Raw genomic sequence first — 20,278 nt, 5'->3', positions numbered from 1 at the left:
ACCCAGAGATACCTTATTTATTATCCACCCCTCTCCTCTGATCAGAAGTACATCTCCTACCTACAGTTGATAACTTAAAAGTACAACTTCTTCATTATTCTTACAAATTTCCAGCATGCTGCAATAATTGTAGGTCAGCAACTTCTGTTAATCACTACAATGAAAAAGCGGCCAAAGTTGCGTGTTGTATGTTATCTGTGTGCGCTGTAACTGTTCGTTTGCACCATTTTGACATGGTTTTTGCATTTTCGGCAATACCATTTTTGACTATGTTACCATGATTTGAGCATGGGTCCTGGCCCGAAACTAGTCATGGAGTGAATAAAGAAAGCGAAATTTCGAAATTTGTCTGATTTTTTCCTTCTATTTATTATCCATGTTGAGAATGGCGTGGGACAGCTGTTAACTTCACTGTTAATTCCATAAAACCTCATATTTTATAATAAAATGTTGCTGTTCATAAAATCAAATGTCTTGAATAGGTCACCGAAAACACTGACTGATACTCTTTTGTTATTTAATCCTCGTTGAATCTCGTGAGGGAAAGATTAACCACAACTGTCAGTTGAGCAGCCCTTCTGAAATTTAAATTGTTATTTACTATGTATATTGTTATTACTAAGACGGGACACCCTTCTAGAGTACATAACTTACTCAAACATTGGAAAAACACATTATTTCGTATTTCTTTTTCTCCCTTTCTGGAATGCTTTCTTAATAAAGAAAAAAATTATTCTCTTCTGTCAAATCATACTACGTCTTTAAAAACCTAAGGAAAATTTTTAGAAGTGACTTGAGTTTTTCGTAATAATGGTTCGCTAGGACCAGTCACGTGAAACTCCAATCAAAACCCTCCATGATTCATGCAAGTCTCATTCAAATATTTTCAGCGATAACCATTGTGCTTTCTTGAATCGCTTTTCGAATTTCACAAAGAGACTAGAGTTAACGAGGCTCCCCGCCAATTTCCTCTGAATAATGGTGACCTCATTAAGTCTGTGAAAGCTGACGGCAGAAACGTTCGCTGCATTCTGTTCACATAACTGCCCAAGAAGAAGCAATTCATAGGGGGCAAGTGGCCGGAGAAAGAGGGGGAGACGGCAAAGCGATTAATTACCCTTCTGATGAGTTCTCTGCAGCCGCATTCCCTCCCATAACAAATTTCGCCGACAGCTATGAGCAGAGTCCGAAGATTAATTACTAGTTGAGCGTAAGCCGGCAAAGCCGCAAGCACTCTGGGCAAAATTCGAACGGTCGAGAAGCGACAGAGGGGAGAGACGATGAATCTTAGAGCGCATTGTTTGAGGTTTCCAACTAGTTGCAAACATTATGATCGCCGTCGAGCAATGATACAGCATTCCTCCTGAAACTTCATTCGACATCGATAAGATACGAAAGATCAAGGGCTGGCTCCCTTTTTGTTTAAGACTTCTGAATATTCTTCTCCAGACATTAGCTTCATGCTCCTCGCCTACCCTCTCTCTGTAGAGCATTAAATTTTCACAACAATTACCGAACGCCGCCGTAGCGTAAAGGGTAGAGTAACGGTCTAAAAGCTGCAGGTGTCGGATACCAATCCCGTTACCGTCATACAGATTTTGTTTCATTTTTAAATTTTATTTTTCTTCAGTTATTTGCTTCAAATGTAATATTTTTAAATTTTCGAATCCCTTGTCACGTCATTTTAACCATTGTATTAACTTCCTTATTTGTTCTCATATTGATTTCCTGTCATTCTTTTTTTCTTTTGGATTCTTTGTCCACATGGCTTTAATTCTTCTTTATTTATATATTGTAATATTTAATCATTTAAAAATACCGATCAAAGGACTAAAATCGAAATAGTTATTAGTATTCATATTGAATTAGTATTCACATTGCAACAGTCACAAAAATTTATTTTTAGTTGGGAGTTTAGAGTTTTTTGGGTGGAAATCGTCACACAGACATTTGAGACACAAATTTTTCTCGCACAATAGACAAACTATAAAAGTCCTGTTCCAACATCCATATTCTGAATGAGGGAACGGAAGTGTACGAATGGCATTTCTGGGAACGCTTGACCGATATCCTCCTTAAGCAGCAGCCACCAACGTATTTCACCTAGTTGACATAGGATTTACGCATCTTATTTCTGTTTAGATTGCAGCTTAGAGGTATCTTTAGGTTAGAATGGACTAGAGCCAGAGAGGCATTTCTCAAAGATTTTATGACAGACAGTACTGACGTTGCTGCTGAGCACTGGGGATTAAGTAAGTATCATCGTTGGTAGATGATGGCAAGGGCTTTCGGTTTGAAACTGTCCCTCGGGAACGGTGGATGCACCGGTGGGTGATGTTTTATGTTTTATGGTTTGGGCTGGGCGTCCCTGTGACTGAGCGGTTCTAGGAGCTTCAGTCCGGAACCGTGCTGCTGCTACGGTCGCAGGTCGGTCGGATCCTGCCTCGGGCATGAATGTGTGTGATGTCCTTAGGTTAGTTAGGTTTAAGTAGTTCTAAGTTCTAGGGGACTGATGACCTCAGATATTGAGTCCCATAGTGCCCAGAGATATCTGAACCTTTTTTTTTTTTTTTTTTTTTTTTTTTTTTTAAATGGGTAGAAAGCAGAGCGGCGCTCGTTGAGCTCCACATCATCGGCTAGAGGGCGCTGTGGTCGGCGTAATTCGTCCTACGCTGTGGCATCGGGACTATCAATATCACAAGTTCCTAAGTTTACAAGTATTTAAAACTATAAAACTATTAAACGTTGTTAAAATTAAAATTACAAGAAATCAAATAGGCTTCATTTAACGTATACGTGGAATTTACATTGAAGCGCCAAAGAAACTGATATAGGCAAGTATATTCAAATACAGAGATATGTAAACAGACAGAATACGGCAAGCCTACATAAGACAACAAGTGTCTGGCGCAGTTGTTAGAACGGTTACTTCTGCTACAACCTGCTACAACGGCAGGTTATCAAGATTTAAGTGAGTTTGAACGTGGTGTTAAAGTCGGCGCACGAGCGATGGAACACAGCATTTCCGAAGTATCGGTGAAGAGTTTACTGTGAATATCAGGAATCGGATCAAACATCAGATCTCCGACTTTGCTTTGGCCGGAAAAAATCCTGCAAGAACAGGACCAACGACGACTGAAGAGAATCGCTTAACGTGACAGAAGTGTGACCCTTCCTCAAATTGCTGCAGATTTCAATGCTGAGCCATCAAGAAGTATCTGCGTGACAATCATTCGAAGAAGCATCATGGATATAGGCTTTCGGAGCCGAAGGCCCACTCACGTAACGTTGATGACTGCACAAAATCAACCTTTACGCCTCTCCTGGGCCCGTCAACTCCGAAATTAGGCTGTTGAAGACCGGGAACATGTTGCCTGGTCGGAAGAGTCTCGTTTCAAATTGTATCGTGCGAATTGACGCGTATGGGTATGGAGACAACCTCATGAATCCATGGACCCTGTATGTCAGCAAGGGACTGCTCAAGCTGGTGGAGGCTCTGTAATGGTGTGGTGCGTACGCAGCTGGAGCGATATGGGACTCCTGATACGTCTAGCAACAAGTCTGACATGTGACACATACGTAAACATACTGTCTGATGACCTGCAACCATTCATATCCATTGAAACTTCCTGGCAGATTAAAACTGTATGCCGGACCGAGACTCGAACTCGGGACCTTTGCCTTTCGCGGGCAAGTGCTCTACCAACTGAGCTACCCAAGCACAACTCACGACACGTCCTCACAGCTTCAGTTCTGCCAGTACCTCGTCTCCCACCTTCCAGACTTCACGGAAGCTCTCCTACGAATCTTGCAGAACTAGCGCTTCTGGAAGAAACGATATTACGGAGACATGGGTTAGCCACAGCCTGGGGGATGTTACCAGAATGATATTTTCACTCTGCAGCGGAGTGTGCGCTGATATGAAACTTCCTGACAGATTAAAACTGTGTACTGGAACGACACTCGAAAGCGGGACCTTTGCCTTTCGCGGACAAGTAGTCTACCAAGCGCACACTCCGCTACAGAGTGAAAATTTCATTCTGTAAACATCCCCCAGGCTGTGGCTAAGCCATGTCTCTGCATTATCCTTTATTCCAGGAGTGGTAGTTCTGCGAGGTTCGCGGGACAGCTTTTGTGAAGTTTGGAAGGCAGGAGACGAGGTACTGGCAGAATTGAAGCTGTGAAGACGGGTCGTGAGTCGTGCTTGGGTAGCTCAGTTGGTAGAGCACTTGCCCGCGAAAGGCAAAGTTCCCGAGTTCGAGTCTCGGTCCGGGACACAGTTTTAATCTGCCAGGAAGTTTCATATCAGCGCACACTCCGCTGCAGAGTGAAAATTTCATTCGGGTATTCACATCCATTGTGCATTCCGACGGACTTGGGCTATTCCAGCGGAACAATGCGACACCCCACGCCTCCAGAATTGCTACAGAGTGGCTCCAGGAACACTCTTATGAATTTAAACACTTCCGCTGGCCACCAAACTCCCCAGACATGTACTTTATTGAGCGTATCTGGGATCCATGGCAACGTGCTGTACAGAAGAGATCTCCACTCCCTCCCCGCCACCCCTTCCGTAGTCTTATACATTTATGGACAGCCGTGCAGGATTCATCATGCCGATTCCCTCCAGCACTACTTCAGACATTAGTCAAATTCATGCCACGTCGTGTTGCGGCACTTCTGCGTGTCCACGGGGGCCCCACACGATATTAGGCAGGTGTACCACTTTGTTTGGCTCTTCAGTGTGACATTGGCAAACGACGTATCTATCGTGAGAGGCGAGAAGTAAAGGTTGGTAACTAACACAGGTGTGAAAGCGAGCGCAGAGACAACGTGCTTTAAGAACTGCCGAGGGCGCAGCAGCGACTGCCTCCAGCGGCCCAGGGGCACTTTGGTCTCTCGAGACGCCGCCGCCCCGCCAGTAGTATTTCGCTTTAGTACCTCCTGCCGTAATGGCCGGAGAACCGAAGCTACCGAGGAGTAACGGACACCACTAAAGCTGCCAGTATGAATATGTAATTTTCAATTAGAGCTCTCCTCCATTAGCAGCAGGGCGGCGCGTAATTAAATTTGGCCGGCGCGGTGTGGAGTGCCGGAGTGGCGTTCGGCCTGAAAGTGACGCCGCGCAGGGTGGAGGAAGCGGGCGCAGTCGTCCGCTCCATCCAAGGAGGCGAACTGGAGCCAGCCGGCCGCTTCCAGGCGCTTCCAGGCCGCGCCGAGCCGGTTAATAGCATATTTTAAGGGAAATTGAGGTCGTTTAAAATAACATAGGCCTACCTTCTGCGCATCGGGGGGATGTTATAAAAGCGTGCATATTAAATAGCAGCAGCGCCGCCTCCCCGCCGTAAGGGTTGGGCGCGCTGGGTCCGCGCTGGGCCGCTCGGGGGGGGGGGGGGGGGGGGGGGGGGGAGGGTACGCGCGGACTAAGAACAAGGAGTTAATATCCGCCCACCAGATAGCATCTGCTCTGCGGGGGAAAAATTAAATCGGCCTATTAATTAACTCGGGCTACATACCAATATTCAGCCCTCGGGCCGTTTCTCACTCACCCCGTCCCTGCCGAAACCCTCCCATCCCCTTACAGACTGACGGCGCGGTCGTCTGTTGAGAAAATTGTTCACGTAGCGAGCGCCAGACAGAAGCGGAACTTCCGCTCGGGGGGTGCCTCCCCTTGGTGTTTTTACAGACGCAGATGATCTATTTGGAAGTGGCGTGGCGTCGTGACTCAAATAAAACTGAATAATTTCTTCGGTGCTGCGTCGCAACTCGTCTGTTAATGTCGCGTTTCATCGCGATAATACAGGAGCTATGACTGTTAACGCGAATCCATTTTACAAGTGCACTCAACGATTAACACCGTGCTCTATATCTAAAGCTGTACTGTGGAGGCCGGTGTGTGCTGCGTGGCTGAAGATAAATAGAGCACCGCTCTCATTTACCGCCCCTTCCTATTAAATTCGCGAATAGTACTGTTGGAGTTGTTTGATGGTCTGACTTTCTGATGCGTGAAAAGGAAAATGTAACAGGGATGACTATTGTACGAGTAATAAACTTCGAGTCTCTTTGTCGTCTACAGCAATCATTAAATCGCCACTGAGTGACACAGAACTGAAATATAAAGTTCAAAAATAGTACATCAAATTCCTCTCCCTTATAGTTGCCTTTCTGTGTCTAAGTAATTCACTAACATTTTGCCGTACGACACAAACACCTCTTCAAGCTCCAAAGTTTAATAACAATTTATAATATACATTTCGCATAAAGTTAATTTCCGTCTATATACCCAAATCCAGCATTAGTTCGCCAGAATCAGAGCATTTATTTTGTGTTGTAAGCTTTGTATAGCTGAATGAACAAGCCAATCTGATAAAAACTGCCCTCAACGCTCAGAACTATTCTATTCACATGAAATTATAAAAATCACGACAAAAGTTTCACGATAAAATAGGTACAACATGTGACCGTTGTTCTGAAGGATGATGGCCTTCGCCACGTTACAGCTTGTGAGTATACAGGGTGTTTCAGCAGTGATGGTCAATATTCAGTGATATGACAGGAATGATCATTCGAAACAAACAAGTCAAGTAAACATGAGCTCTAAAACGCACAGTTTAAGAGCTATGAGCAATTCTTGATCCTGAATACCGTGCAACACATCTCTTCTACTGTAAGCTCTTTGCTTTCCGTATTTTGCGAAGTGGTAGTATGGACCAAAACAAGGAAAAAATGTCCCATAAACAAATGAATACCTTAAAAGTTATGAGCACTTGTTCATTCGAAGAGCTGTGTTTCAAAGTAACGAGATGATCATTCCTGTCATATCTCTGAACATTGATCATCAATTCTGAAGCACCCTGTACATTCGACAGCGCGTCTTCAAAGCCGTCACAGAACCTCCCCACGAGCTGCATGCTAAGAGAAAACCATCTCTACAGTCATATAACAAACACGTATTTTTATTAACATACGAAACGACTTCTACATACATTGGTGTAGGGAGAACGACGATTTCACGGCACTGCACTACATGGGATCATAATGTACAGAATAACAGCCACAAGTCGCGTATTACTTGATTTATTTCGCTCAGTAGACACGAGACTCCTCAGGTAAGCATTGTCCTGGTGGCAAATCGTTGGGGATTTTAGACACCGCTTCGCTCTATCATCAACGCAAAGTGAAGGAAAAAGAAAGACTGTCTTACTCGTCTCTGTCAGCAACAAAAAATAAGTCTAAATAAATACAGGCTAAGTGAAAAGATACCACCTTGATTCCTGTTGTGTGAGTCGAATTTCTCTAATTTTAGCGTCGTGGCCAGTATGTGAGATTCAGTAACGAGTCAAAACATTAGGACAACCCGCTTAATAGAGTACTGCTCACCTTTGCAACACAGTAGAGCGTGAACCGTGGTAAAAATTGTTGTTTTGAAGAGCGCGCCGCAGCGCGTAGTGTGAAGCAGTCGCCCTCCGTTTCTGGCGGTGGCGCCGCTGTGGCAATCGCAGGTTTTGTGTCTCCCTCTGGTGGGAAAGGGGAAAGGTTGCCTGTTCACGTGCTTTTAAGGGGCGCTATAAGCTCGCCAGTCGGTCCGTCTGGGTCAGTCTCTCGTCCCCAGCTTGCTAGTCTGTCTCTCGCAGGCAGTTAGTGTCTGTCTGTCGTTCGGAGTGCTAGTATGTCTGTCGTTCGGATCAACCTTTCAAGCCGGCAAAATGAGAGTCTTTCCACTCCGCCAGTAAGAGAATTCAGCGAGTGGTCACCCGGTCGGGGCTTAGTTCCTGCATATCTGAGTCTGCGCGTTAGGCCGTCAGTCTTCTTGAGATTGCTCAGGCAGTGGTCATTGGCGGTTGGATCGATCGATCGGTTGAGACACAAGATGACTTGTCCGTCTTGAGCGTCGGCGCATGTGAGGTCGCGACGTGAGTCCAGTGGGCCGCGGCGCATAGCGAGGGGTAGTGACTTCGTGGTCGACACGAGAGCAACAGGAGTCAACCCACGACATCGGGCAGGCCGGTGCGAGCTGCGACGCCGTGAGACGGGAGATCGGCGCGCCTTCCTGCGTCCGTTGAAGCGGCTGGCAGCATACGGTTCGGGAGGGCGATTTGGGGGTGCTGCGCCAGGTCTTCTCGAGAAATAGCAGTTTATTAGAAGTTGATTGGTGATATCTTTTTTGATTTACTCTTGTTAAATTCTACTTGTTTTCTTGGTGACGTCACCAGCCGTTTTGCTTTGGGGTCGTCCCACCATTCTTCTCCGTTTGCCCACCCGCGGGAAGGTGGTTGTTTATAAACTGGGTGACCCGTTTTCCCCTTGTGGAGTAGGGGCTGGTTAGAGCAACCTGCGGTTCGGGTTGTTCTGTAATCTCCCTATCAATCTACAGTACGTTAGTAGCTGCCTCTGTCATGTTTGTCGGATTTGGTGTGTTAACGAATTTATTGCTTGGAGTGTAACGGCCTAATACCTGAAATATTGTTTGATCTTTGGAAACTTTGACATTATTGCCTGTGATCTTGAGAGGCGGTATCTGTGTACTGTAGAGCATCTTAACTATGCTTTGGCCAACCTTGTAGATATTTATATATGATTGCATTTCATGGGCTTTTATTTAAATGATCATTTTAGTACATAAAGTTGCCACCCTTTCACAGTAAGACTTTTCTTAGAAGTTAAAATCAAGTTGCACCATCGGTGGCAAGGTTAATATTTTAACTGTTAGTGTTTTGTACCATTTCCATCCCTCCTACGGGGGGGGGGGGCATAGTTTGTGTGCTTGTGTAAATTGTTGAAACTCTTAGTTTAAAGTTATCTGGTGTGTTGCAGATTTGCACCAGTGTAGTCTTTCAGAGGCTGTTGTGAGCGGTCGTAACAACGGCCGTGCCAAAAGGGAGTGGCAAGGTTCTCTGCCCGAAAGCTCATACAGTCAAAACATGTTTCTTTTTGCCTCTGAATAAACTGTAATTTTGATATTTAGATGGTGCTTTCTGCTTATAATTTTAAATCTGTTTCTTTTAAAAAATGCTTTGAGGCACAATTAAAGTGAATAAAATTCCCATTTGTTAAAAGGAATTTGGTTATGATTTCATCTCTTACTCCCTGGCAACTAATTCCATGCTTGCATAATGTGATTAAATGTGTTAATGTTCTTGATGAATCGCTAGTAAATAAAATAAATTCTTAAGAATATTCTTTGAAAATAAATCCCAGTTCAGAGCGGTGATTCCGCTTGATAAGGTTTCGACCAGTCTTTGGTACGTTCACGGTAGCAAGTTACACCAGATGCCTACGCACAGATTACGCAATTTCCTAAACTTACGGGCAGATAACCCCCATGAACCATGGACCTTGCCGTTGACGGGGGGGCTTGCGTGCCTCATCGGTACAGATGGCCGTACAGTAGGTGCAACCACAACGGAGGGGTATCTGTTGTGAGACCAGACAAAGATGTGGTACCTGAAGAGGGCCAGCAGCCTTTTCAGTACTTAACAGGGGCAACAGTCTGAATGATTGACTGAACTGGCCTTGTAACATTAACCAAAACTGCCTTGCTGTGCTGGTACTGCGAACGGCTAAAATCAAGAGGAACCGTAATTTTTCCCGAGAGCATGCAGTTTTATTGTATGGTTAAATGATGATGGCGTCCTCTTGAGTAAAACATTCCGGAGATAAAATAGTCCCCCATTCGGATCTCTCGGCGGGAACTACTCAGGAGGACATCGTTATTGGGAGAAACGAAACTGGCGCTCTACGGATCGGAGTGTGGAGTATCAGATCCCTTAATCGAGTAAGTAGGTTAGAAAATTTAAAAATGGAAGTGGACAGATTAAAATTAGTCATAGTGGGAATTAGTGAAATTCGGTAGCAAGAGGAACATGACTTCTGGTCAGGTGAATACAGGATTATAAATACAAAATCAAACTCGGGTAATGCAGGAGTATGTTTAATAATGAATAAAAAAACACGAATGCGGGAAAGGTACTACAATCAGTATAGTGAACGCATTATTGTGGCCAAGATAGACACAAAGCCCAAGCCTACCACAATAGTACAAGTTTATATACCAACTAGCTCCACAGACGACGAAGAGATTGAAGAAATGTTTGATGAGATAAATGAAATTATTCAGATAGTGAAGGGAGACGAAAATTTAATAGTCATGGGGGACTGGAATTCGAGAGTAGGAAAAGGAAGAGAAAGAAAAGTACTAGGTGAATATGGACTGGGGGTAAGGAGTGAAAGAGGAAGCCGCCTGGTAGAATTTTACACAGAGCATAACTTAATCATAGCTAACACTAGGTTTAAGAATCATGAAAGAAGGTTGTGTATGTGGAAGAGGGCTGGAGACACTGGAAGGTTTCAGCCGGATTTTATAATAGTAAGACAGAGATTTAGGAACCAGGTTTTCTGATTGTAAGACATTTCCAGGGGCAGATGTGGACTCTGACCACAATTTATTGGTTATGAACTGTAGACTAAAACTGAAGAAACTGCAAAAAGGTATGAATTTAACGAGATGAAACCTGGATAAACACAGAGAGCCAGAGGTTGTAGAGACTATCGTAGAGAGCATTAGGGAACGACTGATAAGAACGGTGGAAAGAAATACTGTATAAGATGAATATATAGCTTTGAGAGATGAAATAGTGAAGGCAGCAGAGTGTCAAGTAGGTAAAAATACGAGAGCTTGTAGAAATCCTTGGGTAACAGAAGAGATGTTGAATTTAATTGATGAAAGGAGAAAATATAAAAACGCACTAAAGGAAACAGGCAAAAAGGAATACAAACGTCTCAAAAATGAGATCGACAGAAAGTGCAAAGTGGCTAAGCTGGGACGCCTAGAGGGGTAATGTGAGGATGTAGAGGCATGTATCACTAGGGGTAAGATAGATACTGCCTGCAGGAAAATTAGACAGACCATTGGAAAAAAAGAGAACCAATTGTATGACTATCACGAGCTCAGATGCAAATCCAGCTCTAAGCAAAGAAGGGAAGACAGAAAGGTGGAAGGAGTATATAGAGGGTCTATACAAGGGCGATATACTGGAGGGCAATGTTATGGAAATGGAAGAGGGTGTAGATGAAGATGACATTGGAGATATGATACTGAGTAAAAAGTTTGACAGAGCAGTGAAACACCTGAGTCGAAATAAAGCTCCGGGAGTAGACAACATTCCATTAGATTTACTGATAGCCTTAGGAGAGCCAGCCCTAACAAAACTCTACTATCTGGTGAGCAAGATGTATGAGACAGGGGAAAAATCCTCAGACTCAAAGAAGAATATAATAATTCCAATCCCAAAGAAAGCAGGTGTTGACAGGTGTGAAAATTAGCGAACTATCAGTTTAATAAGTCACGGCTGCAGAATACTAACACGAATTCTTTACAGACGAATGGAAAAACCGGTAGAATCCTTCCCTGTGGAAGATCAGTTTGAATTCCGTACAAATATTGGAACACTTGAGGCAATACTGACCCTACGAGATATCTTAGAAGATACATTAAGGATAGGCAAACCTACGTTTCTAGTATTTGTAGATTGAGAGAAAGCTTTTGACAATGTTAACAGGAATATTCTCTCTCAAGTTCTGTAGATGGCATTCGTCAAATACAGGGAACGAAAGGATATTTAGAATTTGTACAGAAACCAGATGGCAGTTATAAGAGTCGAGGGGCATGAAAGGGAAGCAGTGGTTGGGAAAGGAGTGAGACAGGGTTGTAGCCCCTCCCCGATATTATTGAGTGTGTATGTTGAGCAAGCAGTGAAGGAAACAAAAGAAAAATTTGGAGTAGGAATTAAAATCTATGGAGAAGAAATAAAAACTTTGAGGTTCGCCGATGACATTGTAATTCTGTCAGAGACAGCAAAGTACTTGGAAGAGCAGTTGAACGGAATGGACAGTGTCTTGAAAGGAGGGTATAAGATGAACATCAACAAAAGCAAAACGAGGATAATGGAATGTAGTCGAATTAAGTCGGGTGATGCTGAGGGAATTAGATTAGATAATGAGACACTTAAAGTAGTAAAGGAGTTGTGCTATTTGTGGAGCAAAATAAATGATGATTGTCAAAGTAGAGAGGATATAAAATGCAGACTGGCAATGGCAAGGAAAGCGTTTCTGAAGAAGAAAAATTTGTTAACATCGAGTATAGATTTAAATGTCAGAAAGTCGTGTCTGAAAGTATGTGTATGGAGTGTAGCCATGTATCGAAGTGAAACGAGGACGATAAATAGTTTGGACAAGAAGAGAACAGAGACGTTCGAAATGTGGTGCTACAGAAGAATGCTGAAGATCAGATGGATATATCAAGCAACTAATGAGGAAATACTGAATAGAATTGGGGAGGAATTTATGGCACAACGTGACTAGACGAAGGGATCGATTGGTAGGTCATGTTCTGAAGCAACAATTTAGTATTGGAAGGCAACGTGGAGGGTAAAGATCGTAGAAGGAGACCAAGAGATGAATACTCTAAGCAGATTCGGAAGGATTTAGGTTGCAGAATGTACTTGTAGATGAAGAAGCTTGCACAGTATAGAGTACCATGGAGAGCTGCATCAAACCAGTCTCTGGACTGAAGACCACAACAAGAACAGCGGCAGATGTTTTGAGGGTATGGACTGGGAATCTGAAAGTGGCCCTGATGTGTTCTGTCGGGTTGATATGAGGTGACTTGAATGAAATCTTCTCCGGTTTTAAGCCACGTCAATTAAAATAAAATTCTCGAGCTTGCGATGGCTGTCTCCGTCATTGTCGTTAGGAGTAAAACTACTGGCACGATATTCCGCTTATATAGCAACGATTACGGCCACTGGGACCAATAAGACAGGGCCGATACGTCGAGTGCGTGGAATATGAGTTGGGCAGTTTATATAGCAGCTCCGGGCCGCCACGGGACCGAGTGATGTCTGGCGGCGTGAGGTGCCGGCACCACGTTTAAAACTGCCGCTCCCGCCTGCATATAAACGTTAAGAATCCGTCGGTGGTCCTTTCGACATCCAAAGCCTGCCCCCACGCCATATTCAGTGTGTACTTGTCTCTGTTAAAATTGATGCTGTTCGTTCTAATCTCAGCCGCCTCTTTTGTAACGGAGTCCCAGTACGTTGACGCATACACCAAGACTCTTGTGTGTTCAAACTGTATTTTGTGTCCGTTTTCCAGGCATGCTCAGGCCGGCCGGAGTGGTCGAGCGGTTGTAGGCGCTTCAGCCCGGAGCCGCGCTGCTGCTACGGTCGTTGGTTCGAATCTTGCCTCGGGCATGGTTGTGTGTGATGTTCTTAGGTTAGTTAAGTTTAAGTAGTTCTAAGTTCCAGGGGACTGATGACCTCAGCAGTTATGTCCCATAGTGCTCAGATCCATTTGAACCATTTGAAGCTGGCATGCTCAGCTATGACCGACTTGTCAAGCTGCCTGTGTTTAATATGTCCCTTGTGCTCGGTACAGAGCTCTGCAACTTTGCCAACTGTATGACCTATACGGATTCTGCCGCACTGCTAAGGGGCCCATACACACCGAGCACACGAAGAGTTATGTCGTCTCTAACAGGGTGCAGCATATTTCGTATCTTGTGGGCGGACCGGAACACTGGTCTCAGTCCATGTTCCTGCAGCACACGTCGTAACTTGCTGATCGTTGCCCCACAGTATGGAAGAAAAGCCACCAGCTTGGCTCCTTCTGCCGATTCACGAAGCGTGCTTCTTCGGTGCACCTGAAAGTACTATGAATTCTTTCATGACCGGATGTTTCAGCTGCTGAGAATTCTTCTGGGTTGTATGGCCGTGGTCCATGGAACTCGTCTATCACTGACGTTTCGTCCAAGGCTATGTTGGACATCTTCGGAGGTGCTCTTGATTGTGCTGAGTCTGTCCGACTGACGAGTCGGGCGTCGAAGAGCGGCCTAAATACCGTGGAAGGTGGGCGTGGTCTGGATTTCACGTGATAACAAAGATAAACCATGTCAAAGTTAAAATATAAATATAGATCATAGTACATCGAAGATAAAAAGTGCTCATCGATTCTGCAGCGCCACTGTCCATATATCGCTGAGTTTCATGGCTTCTTATTTTCTGTTAAAATTATCCCCATAGTTATAAATTTCAATTTCTCTCTATATAGTCGTGGATGAGTCCTACGATCGTCAATTTTTATATGGAAAAATTCGAACAATTAGCTCTGGAAAAAGCGAATAAGTGAACATGTCGATGGTATCGATACGTAGATGATACATTTGTGGTTTGGTCACAGGGCAATAAAGCTTTAGAGGAATTCTTTTGTTATTTAAATAGCATAAATCTTAAAATCCAGTTTACCATGGAAATGGAGAAAGACAATGCAATATCCTTCTTGGATGTCTTCGTTATGAGACAGACTGATGGCAACTTGAAACATAAAGTCATTCGGAAGGTTACACTTACCGACAGATACTTGGATAAGGATTCCAATCATCATCCAAAACAGAAAAGACGTGTAATTAAAAGTCTAGCGGACAGAGCTAAAATGGTTTGTACGCCGGAACACCTGGTCGCCGAGTTAAAACATCTAAAGCAGGCTTTTGTGAAGAATGGGTACTCTAATAAGGAAATAAATAGAGTTTTGCGACCGAATAACAGGAGGCCTGAGGACAACGATAGGACACAGCGATGGAAGAACACGATTTCCCTACCATTCATCAAAAAAGTAACGGATCAAATCGGCAAGATTTTAAGGAAGCATAATGTTCGACCGGTTTTCAGACCAGCTAAGAAAATAGGCCAATCTCTCCGTTCCGTTAAGGATAAACGTCCCCCTCTGTCTGCAAGAGGTGTATGCAAGAGTCCGTGTACGAGTGGTAAGGTCTACATTGGAACTACAAAGAGAAGTGTGAATATAAGGTTGAAGGAACATAAAAGTCTTTGCCGACTACGGAAAACAGACAAGTCAGCCGTGGCGGAACATGCTCTTCAGTCTGGTGATCACGCAGTGAAATTTTCGGAAACTGAAGTTTTATGTAATATGACGATCTATTATTATCCACGGCTATATAGAGAAGCCATCCAAATATATAAACATCGGGATAATTTTAACAGAAAAGAAGAAGACATGAAACTCAGCGATATATGGACAGTGGCGCTACAGAATCGACGACCACGGCCATAGACCCCGGAAGAAATCTCAGCAGCTGCACCTGAAAGTGTTTGCAATGTCTCTCTTGCTATAACCATTTTCTCTGAACACATTTCTCAAGAGCTACAAATCAAACTGAAGGTGGTAGTCGTCAAAAATAACTTTTTCTCTGTGTATTAACGTATTCAGGACCGTTTTCTTGTGTACAGGGTGGTGAAAACCACTGTCGTTTAAGTAACGATCAGTGAGTGGTCTGTTTCCTGTACGCTGAATGACCAAGCCGGCCCCTGCCATCCGTTCAGCTAAAACTTCCAAGAACGGTAATTTACCATCCTTCTCCATCTCGATCGTAAATTTAATATTGGGATGGACACTGTTCATGTGATTGACGAAATGTTACAGTGTATTTTCACCAGGAAGGTGTCATCGACGTACCTCAGGAAGCAAGACGGACGCAACGCCGCAGTGTTCAGAGCCTGCCCCTGAAAGTGCTCCATGAAGAAATTCACGACTGCAGGAGACAGTGGTGACCCCATTGCTGTGCCATCCTTCATTTCATCATCATTTAGGGTGAATTTATAACAATGATGTCAATGTGACTTCAGTGCCTTGCTCCTCAAACCACCGAATCGCAATTCTGGCCTTGTGGCAGGGACAGTAATCTGCTGGAAGATGACATCGCTGTCCGGGGAGACATCGAGCATGAAGGAATGCAGGTGGTCCACAGCTCTCGTGAGATGAACAGAAATAACACTTTCATTCAGTAGCTACACAGAAGTCAGCAGGATTTATAATGGTCCTCCAGACATTAAAAATGCCGAAAGGTGGTTGTTAATAGGGTGTGTGATCACTACGGACGACAATTCATACTCTGCAAGTGCTCCCATGTTGACCACAAGATTGGTAAGAAGTCCTCGTGGTAGGGCGTACCATTTCTCCCCTAGTCTTACACACTACTTTAACTTACGCTAAGAACAACATACACTCCCATGTCCGAGGGAAGACTCGATCCTCCGGCGGGTGGGGCCGCGCTATCCGTAACATGGCACCCCGGACCTCACGGCCACTCCATGCGGCCACCATTTCTCCACATTCTCGGTTGACAAAGGCTGGATGGTCGTTGAACTTGGCCGACGTTGTTCCTAGATGCATTACGTTTTTCCTTCTCCCCCCAAGCGAGGGCACATTACTGTTTCGGTTGGCAAGAGAGCCAACACAGTGTTACTAGAAGGAAGGAGGCCGAAAGGCACGCGTTTTAGCTCACGCAGGCTGGCGTGAGGTCTGGAACAGGACAAGGAAATTAGAATTTAGAAAAACGGACATAGCTGGTGGAATACTTAACTTTAATCCATTAATGGTGAACGTCGGTCTGACGGTACACAATTCAATATCAATAGTAACTGATAATGGCGCCTTGCTAGATCGTAGCAAATGACTTAGCTGAAGGCTATGCTAACTATCGTCTCGGCAAATGAGAGAGTATTTTGTCAGTGAACCATCGCTAGCAAAGTCGGTTGTACAACTGGGGCGAGTGCTAGGAAGTCTCTCTAGACCTGCCGTGTGGCGGCGCTCGGTCTGCAATCACTGATAGTGGCGGCACGCGGGTCCGACGTATACTAACGGACCGCGGCCGATTTAAAGGCTACCACCTAGCAAGTGTGGTGTCTGGTGGTGACACCGCAATTAGCATCATGCGAAAGCTGCTTTCGTACCTTAGGACTCGGTGATACAGATTGCAATTCTGCGAGTCCTGTGCCTTTATCTAGTCTCGTCTCGTCTCTCTCCCTCTCTCTCTCTCTCTCTCTCTCCCTCTCTCTCTCTCTCTCTCTCTTGTTTCCTCAACCTACGACAAACCATCCAAGAAAAGGAGGAAGTAATTGGCACTCCACTGGCAAACAAAGTTCCAGTGTTCGAGGGTTCTGTACACTCGTGATTCTTTACACTGGAGATAATTGCTAGCCGGCCGGTGTGGCCGTGCGGTTTAGACGCTTCAGTCTGGAACCGCGTGACCGCTACGATCGCAGGTTCGAATCCTGCCTCGGGCATGGATGTGTGTGATGGCCTTAGGTTAGTTAGGTTTAATTAGTTCTAAGTTCTAGGCGACTGATGACCTCAGAAGTTAAGTCGCATAGTGCTCAGAACCATTTGATAGTTGCTGAGTAAGTAGCCACAGTGAATGGAGTAAATAGTTGAGGGAACCAGGATGTCGTCAGGCACTGAACTGGTCGGTGGAATGACAGTCACCTGCAGACGCAGGAAACAGATGCGATATCAGCGCAACTAATTTTACCTCGGAACTCTTGCATTTGGTCCGTGCTTGCACTGAAAAACAACAATATCAGAAACTGAGTCCGCCTTGATGCAAAACACCTTGTTATTCGTTTATTTCTTTATTTTGTCAAACTAGTTTTGGCGACAAATATCACCATCATCAGTGGGTTTTTTAATCTAAAACATGCCGAAAATAGCATGGTTATATAAACACAGTGGCACATTATTACATTTTTACTATCCATTTTTTAAAATATAGTTTTCTATGGATATTTGCAGACTACCATATTTACTGTCAGTTACAGCACGTTTTTGAAAATTATTGTCGCTGTTTGCGACATATTTTCTATGTGCTGTTTTTTTTGCCGTTTTTGCTCAGTGTACATCATGCCATCTGCAACTGTGTGAGCGGCTGTTAGCAAACAAAATACTAAAAGGTGAATTTCGTATGTCAGTAATATACGCTTGGGGTTGGGGTAGTGTTGTGGCTAAGTAACAGCTGAGTACACACCAAATAACTGGATTCCACAACACTACCGCAACTCAAAGTGTATACTGCTGACATACGAAGTTTAAATTTTAGTATTTTGTTTAGTAACAGCCGCTCACACAGTTGCAGATGACATGATGTTCGCTGAGTAAAAACGGGAACAACAAAAAAAAATAAGCGCACAGAAAATGTGATGCAAACAGTGCCAATAATTGCTTAAAACATGCTGTAACATACATAAATAAGGTGATATGAAAGTATCTATAGAAAAATATATTTTAAAAAACGAATAGTAAAAGTGTAATAATGTGCCACTGCGTATAACCATGCTGTTTTACAAAAAACCACAGATGATGGTGAAATTTGTCGCCGAAACTAGTTTGGGAAAATAAATAAACGAATAACAAAGCGTATTGCATCAAGGCGGACTCAATTTCTGATATTGTTGATCAGCGCAACTATTCAGAACCGGATCGTGGGTGGCAAACGCACTACAGACTCCGATGTCGATCAGCAATGACGAGAACGAGTTTAGAACACGCGAAGTATCTTAAATTCTTACAGTCGTTGATATTGCACGAATTTTTGACGACAAGACTTGATGCCATCTTCGGGTGACTATTACTGACAAACTGGTTTCAGGACATATAATTACAGGTATTTTTCCACTAGTTTTGATCAGTACTAACCCCTTTAGTAAAATGTGACTTTTTTTTAAGCAAGTAATATGCCTGCAGTCCTGGTGGACACTGTAATTCCTGCCATACTGTACCGTATCATGCCGCTAGAGGAGCCAAAATGAAATGACCCAGCCCACAGAGAATGTGGAGATGACCGTCCAGTGATACCCTCTCCTGTCAACTCTTTTCTCCTGATAAAGACAAATGTACATTCACTGTTGGACAACAATGGTGATGTCACTGACGACAGTACAACTAAAGCAGAGTTATTAAACACGGTTTTCCGAAACTGCTTCTCCAAGGCAGACTGACTAAATATTTCAGGATTCGAATCTAGGACAACTGCTAACATGAGCAACTTAGACGTAGATAACCTCGGTGTGGTAAAGCAACTTAAATCACTCAATAAAGGTAAGGTTTCCGATCCAGGTTTTATACCAGTCATGTTTCTTTAAGAGTATGCTGATACTATAGCTCCATACTTAGCAATCATACACAACCGATAGCTCATTGAAACATCCGTATGTAAGCACTGGAAAATTGCACAAGCCACATCAGAACCCAAGAAAGGAAATAGGAGTAATCTGCTGCGGTACAGACCCCTACTACTAACGTCGATTGGCAGTAAAACTTTGGAACGCATACAGTCTTCGAACATTAAGAATTACCTCGAAGAAAACGATTTATTGGCAAATAGTCAGCGAGGATTCAGAAAATATCGTACTTTTGAAACAGGACTAGCTCTTCATTCTCACAAGTGCTATCGGCAGGAGACATCGAACTAATTTCACATTTTTAGATTTCCAGAAGGCTTTTGAAATCATTCCTCAGAAGCGATTTCTAATGAAACTGCGAGCCAATTGAGTATCGCCTCAGTTATACGACTGAATTCGAGATTTCTTGTCACAAACCTCACAGTTCATACTAACTGACGAAAAGTATTCGAGTAAAACAGATGCACTATCTGGCGTCCCCCAAGGATGTGTTATATACGCTCTGCTGCTGATGATCTACATAAACGATTTAGAAGACAATCTGAGCAGCCCTCCTCGGTTCTTGCAGATGATGCTGTGATTCACGGTCTTCAAAAGACATCAGGTGATCTAAACCAACTGCAAAATGATTTAGACGAAATAACTCTGTGGTACGAAAAGTGGCATTTGATTCTAAATACTGAAAAGTGTGAAGCCATCTATATGAGTGCAAAAAAGAAACCCGCTTAAATTGGGCTACACGATATGAGACACTAATCTAAAGGATGTAAATTCAAGTAAATATTTATGGATTACAATGTTGGGCGGAAAGCAAACAAAAGACTGTTATTTATTGGCAAAACACAAAGTGCAACAGATGTATTAAAGAGACTGCTTACACCACGCTTATCCACCGTATACTGGAGTATTGATTTGTGGTGTGGAATCCGCATCAGATAGGACTCAAGGAGGACATCGAAAAATTTCAAAGAACGTTAGCTCCTTTTGTATTACCACCAAATAGGGCACAGAGTGCTACAGGCATGATACGTGAGTTGGTGTGGCAATCGTTAAAGCAACGGAGTTGTTGATTGCGGCAGGATCTTCTCTTGAAATATGAATCAGCAACTTCCTCCCTCGATTGTGAAAAAAAATTTTTGGCGTCCATGTACACTACTGGCCATTAAAATTGCTACACCAAGAAGAAAAGCAGATGATAAACGGGTATTCATTGGACAAATATATTCTACGAGAACTGACATTTGAGTACA

The 20,278-nt window shown here is 43.7% G+C and overlaps 1 non-coding gene across 1 annotated transcript; it reads right to left on the bottom strand.

Moving 5' to 3' along the window:
• Window positions 1–3,647: 3,647 nt before the first annotated feature.
• Window positions 3,648–3,722, bottom strand: Trnas-cga. Its single transcript has one exon. It is a non-coding gene; the product is annotated as a tRNA-Ser (tRNA).
• Between the last annotated feature and the right edge of the window lie 16,556 nt (window positions 3,723–20,278).

The sequence above is a fragment of the Schistocerca americana genome, chromosome 3, assembly GCF_021461395.2.
Source record: "Schistocerca americana isolate TAMUIC-IGC-003095 chromosome 3, iqSchAmer2.1, whole genome shotgun sequence".
Taxonomy (NCBI): Eukaryota; Metazoa; Arthropoda; class Insecta; order Orthoptera; family Acrididae; genus Schistocerca; species Schistocerca americana.
The sequence above is the reverse complement of the archived record's forward strand: the minus strand, read 5'-3'. Positions and strand labels throughout refer to the sequence as shown.